The 17,175-nt window shown below is 43.2% G+C and overlaps 1 protein-coding gene across 6 annotated transcripts in view; it reads right to left on the minus strand.

Annotated features, from left to right (window-relative positions):
- The window catches only part of RPH3AL (rabphilin 3A like (without C2 domains)), a 413,105-nt gene extending 396,746 nt beyond the window's left edge, over positions 1-16,359 (minus strand). For 5 of the 6 annotated variants that reach the window (XM_056556894.1, XM_056556890.1, XM_056556888.1 and 2 more), the window contains exon 1: positions 16,160-16,359. The gene's annotated coding sequence lies outside the window, so the exon portion shown is untranslated. The remainder of the gene's footprint in view (positions 1-16,159) is intronic. The other variant, XM_056556886.1, reaches the window with a different exon arrangement.
- Positions 16,360-17,175: the final 816 nt, after the last annotated feature.

Here is a 17,175-nt window from a genome sequence, read left to right on the forward strand (position 1 = left end):
CAGTGCTACAGCCGGGAGCCAGGGTGGTGAGCCTTTTAGGCACTGTGTTCCAAAGCAGAGATCCTCCAGCTGTTGTTAAACTACAACCCCCAGACAGCCAAAATGTACTAACCCATTTTTCCATGGTTTTTTTTTTCTTCTCGTTTCAGATCTGTGTATTCTGTTAACTATGTTGGATTCTGTGAACAACTTTGATGACCTTTTTTTTCTTTAGTTTCAATAAAATATATATTTTTTGTAATAAAGTGGTTTTTTTTTTGTCCATTACCAAGCTGGGGCGTAACACTAACACCACATAAGGCTACCAGGAAGAGCCAGTACCAATAGGCCCAGAGTGCCAAGGTTGACGCTCATGGGCCTAGACGGTAACAGGCTGCTGTTATAAAGGCTGGGGAGGGCCAAAAACAACGGTCTTCGCCAACCCTGGCGACATGAGGCTGTTGCTGCTTGGTTGGTATCTGGCTGAAAATGAAAATACGGGGAACCACACATGTTTTGTTTTTTTTTCCCCCAAAAAAATACTTTTAAAATATTAGCAGATACCAACCAAGCAGCAACAACCTGACGTTACCAGGGTTGGCGAGTATCATTGATATAGGAATGAATGTTGTAGAAATGTAGATGAAAGCACTCTCCTTGTCTAGTAGCAAAATAATCCTTCAGATTTTATTCATTCTGAAAGGTGCAAAAGGGGGTGGAGGAGCAGGACAACAGGATTGTAAAAAGCAGGGGAATAGGACTGACAAGGAGAGTGCTTTCATCTTTATTTTACAATGTTCATTGTTTTAAAGCTGTGCCTCTCTGCATGAGATTGCACCACCTGAAGACGTCCACAAGGCTTGGAGTTCACAGCCATTGTTGAGGAACATATACTTAGGAGTAACAGCGCTGAAGTGTTTTTTGTCTTGCTACACAATATATCATTGTTACTGGCCCTCCCCAGCCTAAATAACGTCAGCCTGTTACCGCCTATTCCCAGGAGTGCCAATTTTGGCGCTCCGGGCCTTTTTGTACCGGCTCTTCGACTAACTTTCTATTTTTTTTTTTTTTTTTTTTTTTTTTTTTTTTTTTTTTTTAGGAAAAACGCCAATTCTGCTGCATGGCGTTTTTTTGGCCAAAAACCGCTGCGGCCAGATGTTAGCTGTAAATCAATGAGAAATCACAAAATTCTTTTTCCACTTGGCGTTTTTCAGTTTGGTGGTTTTTTTTTTTTTAACCTTTTGCCATTTTTTTACTCTTTTTTTGGCACATTTCATGTTTTGCAAAATCGCAGCATGTTATGGCGTTTTTCTCCCATAGAAGTCAATGGAAGTAAAAAAAAAACGCCAAGAAAAATGCCATGTGGGTTTTAACTTTGGCGTTTTTTCAGGCGGTTTTTATTCTCTTTTGGACTTTAGCAATCCAAAAAAGTGATGGAGATACCTTTTTTAATAAAATTTCGTTGGGTACCATTAAAAAAACAATTATAAAAAAAAAGATACAGTAGTGATGGAAAAAATTGTATTTAACGAAATGTATCTTTTTTATAACAACATTTTTATTAATTTTTAAACAGGGATCAATTTATGTGTACGGGCAGGGACCTAAAAATGTAGCCGGCAATAATAAAAATGTAGTGTGTGTTTTTCACTTTTTATTCTTTATTTTTAAGGTGGTACCACTACTCCCAGCATGGAACACACTGTTCCATGATGGAAGTAGTAGTACCTGTACTAATTGACAGATCGCCCGGTTTCCGTTGCAATCCTCCTGTATAATGTATAGATGCGGCCGGCCGCTCTTTTATTGTTCCCTCACTGCCGTATATATACACATATTCATATTTCCTGTGATTGGCCAAATGGTTCCAGCCAATCACAACTCTCTGTGGGAAATATGTATAGGTGTATATATACGTCAGTGCAGGGGACCATAGAAGAGCAGCCGGCCGTATCTATACATTTTACAGGAGGATCACAACGGGTGTCAGGACTGACACCCAGGGCGATATGTCTATTAGTACAGGTACTACAACTCTCATCATGGAAGAGTCTGTTCCATGCCGGGAGTAGTAGTACTACCTAAAAAATTTCAAAAAAAGAGAAAAAAAAGTGAACACACACTTTATTAAACATCAAAATTTTGTTATAAAAAATAGACATTTCTTTAAATAAATCTTTCTCCATCACTACTGCATCCTTTTTTTTTTTTTTTTTTTTTTTTTTTTTTGGTACCCAACAAATTTTGGGTACCAAAAAAAAAAAACGCCAAAGGGGCCAAAAATGACATTTCCACACAATGAAAAAACGCCAGAAACAATGCCAGAAAAAACGCCAGACGCAGGCAAATTGCACTGGTGTTTTTTCAGGTGTTTTTTCTTGTGTTTTTTTCAAACCAGAAAACGCAGGACAAAAAAACAAGTAGAAACTTAGCCTTCCTGGTACCCCTGTGGTGCTGGTACCTGGGAAATAATGGGGAATAAGGGCTAGCTGTTTTGGGGACTAACACTAAACCCCAGCTTAGTAATGGACTCAGTCTAGGAAACAGTTTCCACTACTAAGCCTGAATATTCAATAAAAAAAAACACGTTAAAAAAAAGTTACAAAACAAACACAAAAGTAAGACAATAATCATTTTATTGAAATAAAATAAAAATCCGGTCATCAAAGTAGTCCACAGAAGACGACATAGTCCACAGGATACACAGGTCTCAAAGGAGAACAAAAAAAGAAAAACACGAAAAATGGGTTAGTAAATGGGGGAGAGCATCCATAATGCAGTGTGTTCCCTCCAGGTGTTGCTAAACTACAATAACCCATCATTCCCGGACAGCCTTTAGGCGGAGCTACCCAGACCAGGCCTGAGCTGAAATCAGGTTGGGGTAAGAGGACATATATAGATGGCTGTCTATACTAGATGCCCCACAAAGAGTTAATTAGTACTGTTCAGCAGTGTATTGCACAGCCCAGCATGGGGTTACAGTAAAGCAGTGACGTATACACATGACTGTTTTTCTGTATATTCTTGATAGGAAGGAGTTTTACAAAGTACAGCCATGGGCATAGCTTAGTGCTGATCTCTGCAGGACAGAATATGGTGCTGCGCTGTATACTGTACGGCTACAGAGGAAAGTAGTGATGCTATCCATCACTACTTCACTCCGATGCTGAAACTATGGCGTTTTTGTAAAAAAAAAAAAATAATAATAATAATAATAATAATAATAATAATAATAATAATAATGCCATAGTCTCAGCGTGCTGCGATTCAACAAAAACTCCGGGGTCAGGGGGAAAAAATGCAAAACGCAAAGTGGGTTCGGCGTATTGTGTTTCTCTATTGACTCTCTAACATCTGGTCGCAGCGCAGCAATGTAATTAGGTGACATTTGCAGTTGATTTGCGGTCAATTCCCCATGTTACACAGATTTTGCTGCAGATTTACCATGGATTTGTGGCAAGATCTACGGTGAAAACGTTTTGACACAGACTTTAAAAAGGAACCTGTCATCACTTCCATGCCCAAACCACAAGTCATCGGAACGGGCAAATTCTCACTTCCAAACCAGCTTTTATTGATAAATCTCTCTCTGTTTGGGTAGAAGGAAAGATCAAACAAGGCAGGTAGAAATCTCCGGGGACCGTCCAGATGGTTTGTGGTTCAGGCAGCATTGAAGTGATGACATGCAGTATTTTCATTAACCTCTTAAGGACGCAGGGCGTATGGATACGCCCTGCAGTCCGAGTCCTTAAGGACGCAGGGCGTATCCATACGCCCGTGGGAATTCCGGTCCCCACCGCTAGCCGGTTGGGGACCAGAGCCGGATGCCTCCTGAAATCATTCAGCAGGCATCCCGGCATATCGCCCAGGGGGGTCATTATGCCCCCCCATGTCGGCGATGGCCGCAGATCGCTGGACAATTCAGTCCAGCGATCTGCGGCGATTCCGGGTCAATCGGGTCTCCAGTGACCCGGTATTACTGGCTGATCGGGGCCGTCTCTGACGGCCCCGAACAGCCAGAGCCAGCAGGGGTGAGGTGGCACTGGTGCCACCTCACGATCGCCCTGATTCGTCGGCCGGATTACCGGCCGACCAATCAGGGCGCCTGCTGCGGGTGTCACTCCCGCACCCGCTCCGCCCCTCTTCCGGAGGACGTGAGCGGGTGCGGGAAGACGACCCCGGGTGCTGGGGACCCCGATCCCCGGCGTCCCTGTTGGGATCGGGGCCCCAGCAGCGACGGCGGCAGCGGGACTGACCTGTTCCCTGAGCAGCAGCAGGTGGTGAGTGACAGCCTCCTGCTGTTGCTTAGCAACAGCTCCCAGCATGCAAAAAGGGCATGCTGGGAGCTGTAGTTATGCAACAGCAGGAGGCAGACCACCACAACTCCCAGCATTCCCTTATGGGCATGCTGGGACTTATGGTTTTCCAACAGCTGGAGGCACATTTTTTCTATGGAAAAGTGTACCTTCAGCTGTTGTATAACTACAACTCCCAGCTTGCACAAACAGCTAAAGTGCATGCTGGAAGTTGTAGTGGTGCATCTGCTGGTTGCATAACTACAACTCCCAGCATGCCCATTGGCTGTCGGTGACTGCTGAGAGTTGTAGTTTTGCAACAGCTGAAGGCACACTGGTTGTGAAACTCAGTTTTTTTTAACTAACAGTGTTTCAGGACCGGTCTGCCCCCAGCTGTTGCAAACTACAACTCCCAGCAGTCACCTTACACCATGCACCGTACATGCTGGGAGTTGTAGTTTTGCAACAGCTGGAGGTATACTGGTTTTGAAACACTGAGTAAGGTCACAAACTCAGTGATACATAACTAGTGTGCCTACAGCTGTTGCAAAACTTAAACTCTCAGCTTGTACAGTCTGTCAGCGCATGCTGGGAGTTGTAATTTTGCAACAGCTGGATGTCGTGTCCCCCCCCCCCCCAATGTGAACGAACAGGGTACACTCACATGGGCGGAGGTTTACAGCAAGTATCGGGCTGCAAGTTTGAGCTGCGGCAAATTTTCTGCAACAGCTCAAACTGCCAGCGAGAAACTACTGTGAACCCTCGCCCGTGCAACTGTACCCTAAAATTACACTAACACAAAAAATAAAATAAAAAGTAAAAAACACTACATATACACATACCCCTACACAGCCCCCCTCCCCAATAAAAAGGAAAAACGTCTGGTACGCCACGGTTTCCAAAACGGAGCCTCCAGCTGTTGCAAAACAACTACTCCCAGTATTGCCAGATAACCGTTGACTGTCTAGGCATGCTGGGAGTTTTACAACAGCTGGAGGCACCCTGTTTGGGAATCACTGGCGTAGAATACCCCTATGTCCACCCCTATGCAATCCCCAATTTAGGCCTCAAATGCGCATGGCGCTCTCACTTTGGAGCCCTGTCGTATTTCAAGGCAACAGTTTAGGGTCACATATGGGGTATCGCCGTACTCGGGAGAAATTGTGTTACAAATTTTGGGGGGTATTTTCTGCTTTTACCCTTTTTAAAAATGTCAAATTTTTGGGAAAAGAAGTATTTTAGGTAAAAAAAATATATATTTTTTTTTTACATATACAATAGTCGTGAAACGCCTGTGGGGTATTAAGGTTCACTTAACCCCTTGGGACATTCCCTGAGGGCTCTAGTTTCCAAAATGGTATGCCATGTGTTTTTTTTTTTTTTTTTGCTGTCCTGGCACCATAGGGGCTTCCTAAATGCGGCATGCCCCCAGAGCAAAATTTGCTTTCAAAAAGCCAAATGTGACTCCTTCTCTTCTGAGACCTGTAGTGCGCCAGCAGAGCACTTTTCACCCCCATATGGGGTGTTTTCTGAATCGGGAGAAATTGGACTTCAAATTTTGGGGGGTATTTTCTGCTTTCACCCTTTTTAAAAATGTAAAACTTTTGGGAAACCAAGCATTTTAGGTAAAATTTTTTTTTTTTTACATATGCAAAAGTCGTGAATCACCTGTGGGGTATTAAGGTTCACCTTACCCCTTGTTATGTTCCCCGAGGGGTCTAGTTTCCAAAATGGTATGCCATGTGTTTTTTTTTGCTGTTCTGGCACCATAGGGGCTTCCTAAAGGTGACATGCCCCCCAAAAACCATTCTCCTTCCCTTCTGAGCCCTCTACTGCGCCCGCCGAACAATTAACATAGACATATGAGGTATGTCCTTACTCAAGAGAAATTGGGTTTCAAATACAAGTAAACATTTTCTCCTTTTTACCCCTTGCAAAAATTAAAAAATTGGGTCTACAAGAACATGCGAGTGTAAAAAATGAAGATTGTGAATTTTCTCCTTCACTTTGCTGCTATTCCTGTGAAACCCCTAAAGGGTTAAAACGCTTACTGAATGTCATTTTGAATACTTTGGGGGGTGCAGTTTTTATAATGGGGTAATTTATGGGGTATTTCTAATATGAAGACCCTTCAAATCCACTTCAAACCTGAACTGGTCCCTGAAAAAAAGCGAGTTTCCAAATTTTGTGAAAAATTGCTGCTGAACTTTGAAGCCCTCTGGTGTCTTCCAAAAGTAAAAACTCATCAATTTTATGATGCAAACATAAAGTAGACATATTGTATATGTGAATTAAAAAAAAATTATTCGGAATATCCATTTTCCTTACAAGCAGAGAGCTTCAAAGTTAGAAAAATGCAAAATTTTCAAATTTTTCATCAAATTTTGGGATTTTTCACCAAGAAAGGATGCAAGTTACCACAAAATTTTACCACTATGTTAAAGTAGAATATGTCCCGAAAAAACAATCTCGGAATCAGAATGATAACTAAGAGCATTTCAGAGTTATTAATGTTTAAAGTGACAGTGGTCAGATTTGCAAAAAATGTCCGAGTCCTTAAGGTGAAAAAGGGCTCAGTCCTTAAGGGGTTAAAGGGGTATTCCGGTGTAAAACTTTTTTTTTCTTTTTTTTAATCAACTGGTGCCAGAAAGTTAAACAGATTTGTAAATTACTTCTATTAAAAAATCTTAATCCTTCCTGTACTTATTAGCTGCTGAATACTACAGTGGAAATTATTTTCCGTTTGAAACACAGAGCTCTCTGCTGACATCATGAGCACAGTGCTCTCTGCTGACATCTCTGTCCATTTTATGAACTCTCCAGGGTAAAAGGAAATCCCCATAGCAAACATATGCTGTTCTGGACAGTTCATAAAATGGACAGAGATGTCAGCAGAGAGCACTGTGCTCGTGATGTCAGCAGACAGTTCTGTGTTTCAAAAAGAAAAGAATTTCCGCTGTAGTATTCAGCAGCTAATAAGTACAGGAAGGATTAAGATTTTTTAATAAAAGTAATTTACAAATCTGAATTTGGGTAGAAAAACAGACATAGCGCACATCTACAATCTTGTATAATGATCTGATTGCTTCTCAGCATAATATCAAAAACTAACAGGTTGTTAGTATACATTTTTGATCAAAAAGTACAAGCCCACTCGCCACGTCAAGGCCACCTATCCAGAGTGGGTCCCTAACGACCCTAGCATAAAATGGCGCAGCACTGGGCGGCGACCACCACCGCCGTGACGCCAATGCCCACAGGGGGGAACGACCCACCGGCAGAGCGGCCCCAATGCCGCTCAAACCAGTCTATGGGCCGCACCCCCCCACAGACACGGCGGCAACGGACACCGCACAGCACCACACCAGTGTGAACAGGGATGTAATAGCTCACTTACCATGCTCTCCCAGTCAGACTGGGAGGCTGCTAGGAAAGAAATGGCCCATGTGCAGCTAACTACTGCTTATATAGGGTTGGGCTGAGGGGGTGGGGAAGAGTGCAGCACATGTTAACACAAAGAAAAAGGAGGGGATAGAAATCACAGTGTGAATTCGGGTAGAAAAACAGACATAGTGCACATCTACAATCTTGTATAATGATCTGGTTGCTTCTCAGCATAATATCAAAAACTAACAGGTTGTTAGTATACATTTTTGATCAAAAAGTACAAGCCCACTCGCCACGTCAAGGCCACCTATCCAGAGTCACCTATCCCTAACGTCCCTAGCATAAAATGGCGCAGCACCGGGCGGCGACCACCACCGCCGCGACGCCAAAGCCCACAGGGGGGAACGACCCACCGGCAGAGCGGCCCCAATGCCGCTCAAACCAGTCTATGGGCCGCACCCCCCCCCCCCCCCCCCCAATTTACAAATCTGTTTAACTTTCTGGCACCAGTTGATTTAAAAAAAAAAAAAAAGTTTTCACCGGAGTACCCCTTTAAGGCTGGTTTCACACCACCGTTTATGGCTGGGAGGAGGGGGGCGGGGGGGCGGGGCTTAATCGCGGCACCCGCACTCAGCCGTATAGGGGAACCGTATTTAATGCATGTCTATGAGCTGACCGGAGTGAACCGCAGCCTCCGGTCGGCTGCGTTTTCGGCTGTATGCGGTTTCCCGACCGCAGGCAAAAACGTGGTCGACCGCGTTTTTGCCTACGGTCGGGAAACCGCATACGGCCGAAAATGCAGCCGACCGGAGGCTGCGGTTCACTCCGGTCAGCTCATAGACATGCATTAAATACGGTTCCCCTATACAGCTGAGTGCGGGCGCTGCAATTAAGCCCCGCCCCCCTCCTCCCAGCCATAAACGGGAGCCGTAAGTACAAAACGTGGTGTGAAACCACCCTAAGTAAGGATAAGACCACATCTCCACCAGTTCAGACCTAGTGCAATAGTATCAAATGATTGTGTATTTCTGGTAGAAAAATCAATATGTACACTTTGCCCTCAAATGGCTCTTTTATTTTCTTGTGCTTTAATGTAAAAACTTATATAATTACATATCACTAGATATGTCCTAAATATATTGTCAATTACAGTGTCAATTTTTTTCCATATTGGTAGCTAATCTGAAAAAAAAAGGCTTAACACACCTTATTTACCAATAAACAACCTATGGAAACTTTTATCCTTGACTTAAAAACAAACATTATAATCTAAAAATTGACAAAAGTAAACATCTTGCTTTGTGCATCTGAAAGTTATTGAAACGTGCAATGTGCATACAGTACTGGTGTGCTTCAAGTTAGAATTTTGGTTAATGATCACTTATTGGGTATGATGACTATGCTCTCAAAAGATGCTATGCAGGAAGAGGTTATTTAAAGGGGTACACACAACTTAAACATGTATGGCATATTGACTGGATGTGCCATTAGGGTGCATTTACACCATCAGCACTAGGACCGCACGGACCTACACAGTCACTATTGGTGGCAATGCATTCCGCACAGAATTCCTACAAAATGATGAACATGTTCATTCTTTCAGCGGGTTTGGAGTCTGGAATTTCTGTGTCAGCAAATAAAGATATTTTTAATAAGATAAACATTTTTAAAAACTCTCCATGTTGTTCTCAGATAAGGTCTCTAGTACTGCGGGTTGGGCCAGGACTTGCGTACTTATTACTTATATCCTGGCCAATCGTAGCAATCACAGTGCTATCAAAACGAGTGACCTATCCGTACCTATAAAACACTTGTCATATAATTTTCTCTTTGTATAAATGTTTATATGATGTAAGAGGTTAAAGGAGTACTCCGGTGGTAAACATTTTTTTTTTTTTTAATCAACTGGCTCCAGAAAGTTAAACAGATTTGTAAATTACTTCTATTAAAAATCTTAATTCTTCCAGTACTTATCATCTGCTGTATGCTCCAGAGGAAGTTGAGTTGTTCTTTTCTGTGTGACCACAGTGCAAATCTCTCCTGCTCTGGACAGTTCCTGACATGGACAGAGGTGGCAGCAGAGAGTACTGTCTGTAATATACAGCAGCTGATAAGTGCTGGAAGGATTTTTAATAGAAGTAATTTACAAATCTGTTTAACTTTCTGGCACCAGTCGATTTAAAAAAAATAAAAATAAATGTTTTCCACAAGAGAACCCCTTTTAAGGGGTGGTAAACTACTCTGTATTAACAGCTCTTTTGCGCATCCACCTATACAGGGAGATTTATCAGTGGAATCTGAGTTTTCTATTTTGTGGCAAAAACTATTTTTAAATCCCCTCCGACACTTTATAACAACAACAATATATGGTTATTTATCAAAAGGACTGTGGCTTCTAAATAGAATGCAGACAGCTAAACTGGCCAACAGATTTCTGGCATTGGCTGCAGACTGTATACTTCTTATAACTGTGCCCAGTCTTATAAAAAGGTGCATCTTTCTTCTACATCCATATACTATATGCCTTCATGCAGTCATGGCAGTAAATGTTGGAACCCCTGAATTTTTTCTAGAAAATGAAGTATTTCTCACAGAACAGGATTGCAGTAACACATGTTTTGCTATACACGTTAATTCCCTTTGTGTGTATTGGAACTAAACCAAAAAAAGGAGGAAAAAAAGCAAATTGCACATAATGTCACACCAAACTCCATAATTGTCTGGACAAAATTATTGGCAACCCTTTCAAAATTGTGAAAAAATAAGATTGTTTCAATCATGTGATGCTCTTTTAACCCCTAAAGGACGTCGGGTGTATCCATAAGCCCCCGTTTTAAAATCCTTAAGGACTGATTGCGTATGGGTACGCCCGTGGGAATTCCGGTCCCCGCCAGGCGGTGACCGGACCGAGGTGACTGCTGATATCTATCAGCAGGCACCCCGTGCAAACAACTGGGGAGACCCCCCATGTCGGAGATCGCCGCAAATCGCCGGTGAAATCAGAGCGGCGATTTGCGGCCATTCCGGGTCCATCGGGTCTCTGGTGACCCAGCAGGAGTGAGGTGGCACGGGTGCCACCTCACGATCACATGATTGATCGGTCGGAAAGACCTACCACTCATGCCCTGCTGGGTGGTGATCGGGGTGGCGATCAAGGCGGGGGTCCCCTCGTGTGCGGTGGCGGCGACAGCAGCAGCAGGATCGGGGGCAGCAGTGGCGGCGGTCCCGGCGGCAGGATACAGCAGGAGGTGAGGCCTGTTCACCTCCTGCTGTTGCCTAGCAACAACTCGCAGCATGCAAAGCCAAAGGGCATGCTGGGAGTTGTAGTTTTACAACAGCTGGAGTTCCAACTACAAATCCCAGCATGCCCTTTGGTAGTCTTTGCATGCTGGGGGTTGTAGTTATGAAACAGCTGGAGGCAAATTTTTTCTATGAAAAAGTGTGCATCCATCTGTTGCATAACTACAACTCCCAACATGCACAGACTACCAAAGGGCATGCTGGGAGTTGTAGTTGGAACTCCAGCTATTGCAATACTACAACTCTCAGCATGCCCTTCGACTGTCAATGCATGCTGATTGTTGCAGTTTTGCAACAGCTGGTGACACATTGGTTGTGAAACTGAGTTTGTTACCTAACTCAGCGTTTTGCAACCAGTGTGCCTCCAGCTGTTGCAAAAATACAACTCCCAGGATGCACTGAGAGACTGGTTGCGAAACAATGAGTTAAGTAACAAACGCTCATCAACCAATGTGCCTCCAGCTGTTGCATAACTACAACTCCCAGCATGTATGGTCTGCCAGTGCTTGCTGGGAGTCGTAGTTTTGCAACAGCTGGAGGTTTGCCCCCCCCCCCCCCCCCATGTGCAGGGTACATTCACACGGGCGGGTCTACAGCGAGTTCTCTGCTGCAAGTTTAAGATTTCCGCCGCAGCTCAAACTCCCAGCGAGAAACTCACTGTAAACTCGACCGTGTGAAAGTAGAAACACTACACTAACACAAAATAAAAAGTAAAACACTACATATACATATACCCTACACAGTCCCCCCCCCCCCCCCATAAAAAAAACGCCTTGTACGGCACTGTTTTAAAAACGGAGCCTCCAGCTGTTGAAAGACAACAACTCCCAGTATTGCCGGACAGCCACTGACTGTCCAGGCATGCTGGGAGTTTTGAAACAGCAGGAGACACCCCGTTTGGGAAACACTGCCGTTGGGTATTTTTGTGGCGGATTCAAATCCCCAATTTAGGCCTCAAATGCTCATGGCGTTCTCTCACTTTGGAGTCCGGTCATATTTCAAGGAAACAGTTTAGGGCCACATATGGGGTATCTCCGTAGTTGGGAGAAATTGCATTACAAATTTTTGGTGGTAAAAGGAAAAAAGATCCCCAAAATTTGTAACACAATTTCTCCTGAGTACAGAATTACCCCATATGTTGGCGTAAAGTGCTCTGCGGGCGCAAAACATGGCTCAGAAGTGAGAGCGTGCCATGTACATTTGAGATCTAAATTGGTGATTTGCACAGGGGTGGCTGATTTTACAGCGGTTCTGACATAAACGCAAAACAATAAATACCCAGATGTAACCCCATTTTGGAAACTACACCCCTCGTATAATTTAAAAAGGGATATGGTGAGCCTTAACACCCAACAGGTGTTTGACACATTTTCGTTAAAGTTGGATGGGAAAATGAAAAAACATTTTTTTTTCACAAAAATACTGGTGTTACCCTACATTTTTCATTTTCACAAGGGAGAATAGGAAAAAAGCCCCCCAAAATTTGTAACTCCATTTCTTCTGAGTAAGAACATACCCCATATGTGCATGTAAAGTGCTCTGCAGGCGCACTACAATGCTCAGAAGAGAAGGAGCACCATTGGGCTTTAGGGGAGAGAATGTGTCCTAAATTGAAGGCCATGTGTGTTTACAAAGCCCCCATAGTGCAAGAACAGTGGACCCACCCCCCACATGTGACCCCATTTTGGAAACTACACCCCTCACGGAATGTAATAAGGGGTACAGTGAGCATTTACACCCCACACGTGTCTGACAGATTTTTGGAAGAGTGGTCCGTGAAAATGAAAAATAAAATGTTTCATTTGCACAGCCCACTGTTCCAAAGATCTGTCAAACGCCAGTGGGGTGTAAATGTTCACTGCACCTCTTATTAAATTCTGTGAGGGGTGTAATTTCCAAAATGGGGTCACATGTGGTCCACTGTTGTGGCATCACAGGGGGCTTTGTAAACGCACATGGCCTCCCACTTCTATTCCAACCAAATTTGCTCACCAAAAGCTCAATGGCGCTCCTTCTCTTCTGAGCATTGTAGTTTACCCACAGAGCACTTTACATCCACATATGGGGTATTTCCATACGCAGAAGAAATGGGGTTACAAATTTTGGGAGGCTTTTTCTCCAATTACCCCTTGTGAAAATGAAAAATTTGGGGTAACACCACCATTTTAGTTAAAAAAATAAAATTTCTCATTTTCACGTCCAAGTTTAGCAGAAATTTGTCAAGCCCCTGTGGGTTGTTAAGGCTTACTGTACCCCTTGTTACCTTCCTTGAGGGGTGTAGTTTCCAAAATAATATGCCATGTGGTGTTTTTTTTTCTTTCTGCTGTTCTGGCACCATAGTGGCTTCCTAAATGTGACATGCCCCCCAAAAACCATTTCAGCAAAATTTGCTTTCCAAAAGCCAAATGTGACTCCTTCTCTTCTGAGCATTGTAGTCCGCCTGCAGTGCATTTGACGTCCACACATGGGGTATTTCCTTACTCAAGAGAAAATGGGTTACAAATTTTGGGAGACTTATCTCCCCTTGTAAAATTTCAAAAACTGGGTCTACAAGAACAGGCAAGTGTAAAAAATGAAGATTTAGATTTTTCTCCTTCACCTTGCTGCTATTCCTGTGAAACACCTAAAGGGTTAACACACTTTCTGAATGTCATTTTGAATACTTTGGGGATGCAGTTTTTATAATGGGGTCATTTATGGGGTATTTCTAATATAAAGACTCCTCAAATCCACTTCAAAACTGAAATGGTCCCTGAAAAATTTAGATTTAGAAACTTTTGTAAAAAATTGGAAAATTGCTGCTGAACTTTGAAGCCCTCCTTCCAAAAGTAAAAACATGTTGTCTTTATGATGCAAATATAAAGTAGACATATTGTATATGTGAATCAATATATCATTTATTTGGAATATCCATTTTGCTAACAAGCAGAGAGTTTCAAAGTTAGAAAAATGTCACGAAAAAATAGAATAAAAATAGAGTATCGGTAAAAGCATCCCAGAGTTATTAATGCTTAAAGTGACAGTGGTCAGAATTGCAAAAAAAGGCTCAGTCCTTAAGGTGAAAAAGGGCTAAGTCCTTAAGGGGTTAAACTCACCAGGGGCAAACAACAGGTGTGGGCAATATAAAAATCACACCTGAAAGCAGATAGAAAGGAGAGAAGTTCACTTAGTCTTTGCATTGTGTGTGTGTGCCACACTAAGCATGGACAACAGAAAGAGGAGAAGAGAACTGTCTGAGGACTTGAGAACCAAAATTGCGAAAAAATATCAACAATCTCAAGGTTACAAGCCCATCTCCAGAGATCTAGATTTGCCTTTGTCCACAGTGAGCAACATCATCAAGAAGTTTGCAACCCATGGCCCTGTAGTTAATCTCCCTGGGTGTGGACGGAAGAGAAAAATTTATGAAAGGTGTCAACGCAGGATAGTCCGGATGGTGGATAAGCATCCCCAAACAAGTTCCAAAGATATTCAAGCTGTCCTGCAGGCTCAGGGAGAAACAGTGTCTGCGCAAACTATGCGTCGACATTTAAATGAAATGAAATGCTATGGCAGGAGACCCAGGAGGACCCCACTGCTGACACAGACATAAAAAAGCAAGACTACATTTTGCCAAAATGAACTTGAGTAAGCCAAAATACTTCTGGGAAAATGTCTTGTGGACAGATGAGACCAAGATAGAGCTTTTTGGTAAAGCACATCATTCTAATGTTTACCGAAAACGGAATGGGGCCTACAAAGAAAATAACACGGGGAGATTTATCAAAACCTGTGCAGAAGAAAATATGCCCAGTTGCCTATAGCAACCAATCAGCTTGCTTCTTTAAGCTCTAACAAGGCCTTTGCAAAATAAAAGAAATCTGATTGGTTGCTATGGGCAACTGGGCAAATTATCCTCTGCACAGGTTTTGATAAATCTCCCCCACAGTACCTACAGTGAAATATGGTGGATGTTCAATGATGTTTTGGGGTTGTTTTGCTTCCTCTTGCACTGGGTGCCTTGAATGTGTGCAAGGCGTCATGAAATCTGAGGATTACCAATGGATTTTGGGTCACACTGTACAGCCCAGTGTCAGAAAGCTGGGTTTGCGTCCGAGATCTTGGGTCTTCCAACAGGACAATGACCCCAAACATACGTCAAAAAGCACAAAGAAATGGATGGCAACAAAGCGCTGGAGAGTTCTGAAGTGTCCAGCAATGAGTCCAGATCTAAATCCCATTGAACATCTGTGGAGATATCTTAAAATTGCTGTTGGGGAAAGGTGCCCTTCCAATAAGAGAGACCTGGAGCAGTTTGCAAAGGAAGAGTGGTCCAACATTCCGGCTGAGAGGTGTAAGAAGCTTATTGATGTTTATAGGAAGCAACTGATTTCTGTTATTATTTCCTAAGGGTGTGCAACCAAATATTAAGTTAAGGGTGCCAATAATTTTGTCCAGACCATTTTTGGAGTTCCAATACACACAAAGGGAATAAACATGTGTATAGCAAAACATGTGTTACTGCAATCCTTTTCTGTGAGAAATACTTCATTTTCAAGAAAAATTTCAGGGGTGCCAACATTTACGGCCGTGACTGTATATGAACATACCTCCATATACTCACACATATCCATATACCCACATATATATCAATATGCTACCTATATTAACTTATATATCCATATACCCACAAATAAATATACCTCCATATACTCACAGATGTTCTCCATATACTCACATATATTTCCACATACAGTACACACTATTCATATAGCCACATATATCTATTTATAGGTATATATGAGGGTATATAGATACATATGTGTGTGTGTGTGTGTGTAAGTGTAAGGATATGTGTGTGTGTGTGTGTGTGTGTGTACATAATATATACATCCATATTGACTCACATATTTATATACATTCATATACCTCTACATACCCACATATATCCATATCCCTATAGCCACTTATATACATCCATAATCCCACATATATCCATATACACCCACATATATTCCTCCATACACCCAGATTTGCTTGGCTGTAAAACAAAAGAAAAAAGTTGTTCCGGCATTAGACTTGTGTAAATGTTGTACAGACAGCTCGGAGCCTTGAGGCTGCACAGAGAACACAGCCTGGTGTGCACGGTACATACATATACATCAGCCGGTGAAGTTGGAGGAAGCAGCCGGTTTTGTGTATATAAAGCAGGCACTTACCTCAGCCGCCTCCCGTGTATGGCCCCGCTCCGGGCAGTGTGGATCCCGGCTGTGCTGACAGTGTCTGCTATCAGTGAAGCGAGCAGCTGGCGGGGAGCGGACCTGGCCAGTCAGTCACCACAGGAGCCGCTGTACGTCACAAGGCCAGGCTGAGTCACAGGTGGGGACAGCTACATGTGTGTCTCCTCTATACTGAGGGCTGTCACAGTGGAGTATGCTGTACACCTGGCCCTCTCTGTGTCATGTGACTGATCTGTAGGGGACAGTGCACACAGAACAAGTCTTATCAGAGATAAGGTTCTGCCCTAGGCAGACAAGGGAACAGTCCAGCACCCCTCTCATACACTGAGGGAGCAGGCAAAATATGACACTTCTGGTACAAACTGCACCAGAATGTATGTACTTGCTGTGTTCCTAATTCATAAAGTGTTTTTAGGCTACATTATAAAAGTAACATGGCTACAAGGCTTCACAAATGTGCCGGCTTTATTATTAACATGTGCCATTATTCATGTTCAGACCCCGACAGATCCCTAGATATATGTGTGAGAAGAATGCCCAGAGTGGGAAGAAAAGCAGTCAGGGATGGAATTCCTCTACCTGCACATTCTAGAGATTGATTGGGGTTTGAACTGTATGGGCACTGTCAGATTCAAACACTTTCTATATGGTGTACATTTTGGCAAAACATTAACCTTTCTAAGGGTGGGTTCACACTACAATTTGACGATACGGTCACCAGACCCAGCCCATATCTCATTCATTTGAATGACCCGACCGGAGTCAGATAGTGATTCCGGTTGGCTCATTCTTGCCCCATATCCGGTTTTATGACCGGACCTAAAACCGAAGCATACCACGGTTTTAGGTCCGGTCACAAAGCCAGATACGGGGCAAAAATTGGCCGACCGGAGTCACTATCTGACTCCGGTTGGTTCATTCAAATGCATGAGATATGGGCCGGGTCCAGCTGGGAAACACGAGTGCCCGGTTTTCTCTCCCCCAAGCCCGATGCA

This window comes from Hyla sarda, chromosome 2, assembly GCF_029499605.1.
Source record: "Hyla sarda isolate aHylSar1 chromosome 2, aHylSar1.hap1, whole genome shotgun sequence".
Lineage (NCBI taxonomy): Eukaryota > Metazoa > Chordata > Amphibia > Anura > Hylidae > Hyla > Hyla sarda.